Here is a 2,540-nt window from a genome sequence, read left to right as displayed (position 1 = left end):
AGCACATTTGTTGCCATCATCATTTTCAAAACATTTTCTTTCCACTTGAGCCCTTGGTATCAGCTCCTCATTTTTTCCCTCCCTCCCCCACCTACCCTGCCTCATGAACCCTTGATAATTTATAATTTTTTTTCATCTCCTACACTGACCGATGTCTCCCTTCACCCACTTTTCTGCTGTCCACCCCCCTGGGAGGGTGTTGTATGTAGATCATTGTGATTGGTTCTCCCTTTCTCCCCTCACCTTCCCCTTTCCCTCCTGGTATCGCTACTGCCATTGTTGATCCTGAGGGATTTATCTGTCCTGGATTCCCTGTGTTTCAGCTCTTATCTGTACCCGTGCACATGCTCTGGTCTAGCCGGATTGGTAAGGTAGAATTGGGGTCATGATACTGCCCTGGTGGTGTAGTGGTTACCCACTGCACTGCTACCCTCCAATCCTGTCTTTTTACCGGTGTGTGAAGGTACAGGTTTCATTTCATTACATTACAGACACACACACACACACACACACACACACACACACACACACACACCTTAATATAAACGATAGCAGATTAAACGCTGTGGAAGCAATGTGAAACAAAAAGAATTCGTTCGCCAAAATACAACTGCAATTATTCATGTTCCCAGCAGATGGCGATGCAACATTTATAATGGTTCCGTGGGCCATTCTGGCAGGGTGGGTTAGGTACTCCTTCCAGGGTTGATGGACCCCTGTCGGGGTGCCTGGGAGGAAAAGTTTTGTGCTCACCTGCTAGCCACAATGTGGAGGATCCAACCCATTCAGAGGCACCTCCAAAGACACATCTGTCCATCCATTTCTGAAGATTCCTTGGCTTGAAAAGCCTACGGAACAAGTCTACCAAGTTCCAGTCCGGGAATTTATCTAGCCAGAAAGAACAGGTCTATAGGCTAAATGTTCATGGAGCTCCTACTATGTGCCAGTACCTGATTTAGACTCTGGGATGCATTGTTCCGCAAAACAGACACCACCTCTACTTGCAGGAAGTCTGCTTCAGGAAAAGTGATGTGCACAGGCAAGAAGAGCCGTGTCGCCACCTCTTCGCTTTTCATTTCTGCTCCCCCCTCCTGGCTTCCTTGAAAGAGATGTGTCAAAGAGAAGACCGCGGTGTGACAATGAAACCAATGAAGAAAGACAAAAAAACCTTCTTCTTGTAGATGAGGAGACTTAAGACAGGTAAATCATTTGCTCAAGCACAGCTAGTCACGGTGCGATCCAAATCAATCAACCCAACACTGTCTCTCGCCAATATGGCAATGCCTGCATGCCCAAGGTGACAAATCCAGAGATGGAGAGTTCTAGACCCTGCTCTGTACCTGACCCTTTGTGGGTTCTTAAACAAGTCACTAAGCAGTTCTGATGAGGCTCTGGGGCTGGCCCAAAGGTTGGCAGTTCTGACCCACCCAGTGGTTTGAAGGGACTAAGGCCAGGCAATCAATCTGCTTTCATGAAAGATGCCACCCCAGAAAACCTGGAAGGGCAGTTCTAATCTGTCACCAAAAAATTAAAAACCAAACTCCCTGCAACGAGTTGATCGCGACCCTATAAGACAGGCCAGGATAGACTGACTGCCCCTTGGAATGTCGGAGACTAATCATTTTCAAGAGGAGAAACCCCTGTTTTTCTCCCTCAGAGCTGCCTGGTGGTTTTGACCTGCTGACCTTGTGGATCTGAATTGCAGCCCAAGGGGTCAGAGCTCCTTAGTCACTATGAGTCAGTATCAACTTGATAACAACTAACCCAACAACAACAGGCCCACGCTTAAGTTTCTTTTAGAAATTAAAGCCTTGGACTAGGTAAGTAGGCACACATATTTTTGCCAGTGGATTTTTCCCTCAACAGATAATATTTTACCCAGAAGGTGAATACATAAAATAAAATGATCTTCTCCACTTGAAGGAGTATTGTTCCTCCTGGGTTTCCCCCTTTCCTCCCCTTGAATCTCAGGCCCCCTCAGGGGACAGTTTGGAAACTGCCAGTCTGGGTGATGTTACAAAGGCCTCCAGTTCTAAATACTCACTAGCCTTCTAATGCTCTGAGGAGCCCCGGTGGCATAACGGTTACCGCTGCTAATGACAAAGTCAGCGGTTCAAAACCACCAGCAGTTCCCAGGGAGAAACAAGAGGCTTTGTGCTCCCATAAAGGTTACAGTCTCAGAAACCCACAGTCGTTCTACTCTGTCCTATAGGGTCGCCATGCGTCGGCATCAACTCGATGGCAACGAGTGAGTTCTAAGGCATTAAATCAATGGTGAGATAGTTATAACCACCATACGGCAGCGTTTCTCAACCTGTGGGTCGCGAGCCCTTTGGGGGTCGAACAACCCTTTCACAGGGGTCGCCTGATTCATAACAGCAGCAAAATGACAGCGATGAAGTAGCAACGACAATAATTGTATGGTTGGGGGCTCAGCACCACCTGAGGAACCGGATGTAAGGGTCGCAGCCTGAGGAAGGTGGAGTATTTGGCAGGTGGTAAGTCTAAGTTGGGGATGTGATGGCATTCAGGGGCAGTCC

The sequence above is a fragment of the Echinops telfairi genome, unplaced genomic scaffold (genome assembly GCF_000313985.2).
Source record: "Echinops telfairi isolate 266 unplaced genomic scaffold, ASM31398v2 ScPeMD7_3533;HRSCAF=4204_0, whole genome shotgun sequence".
NCBI lineage: Eukaryota > Metazoa > Chordata > Mammalia > Afrosoricida > Tenrecidae > Echinops > Echinops telfairi.
The sequence above is the reverse complement of the archived record's forward strand: the minus strand, read 5'-3'. Positions refer to the sequence as shown.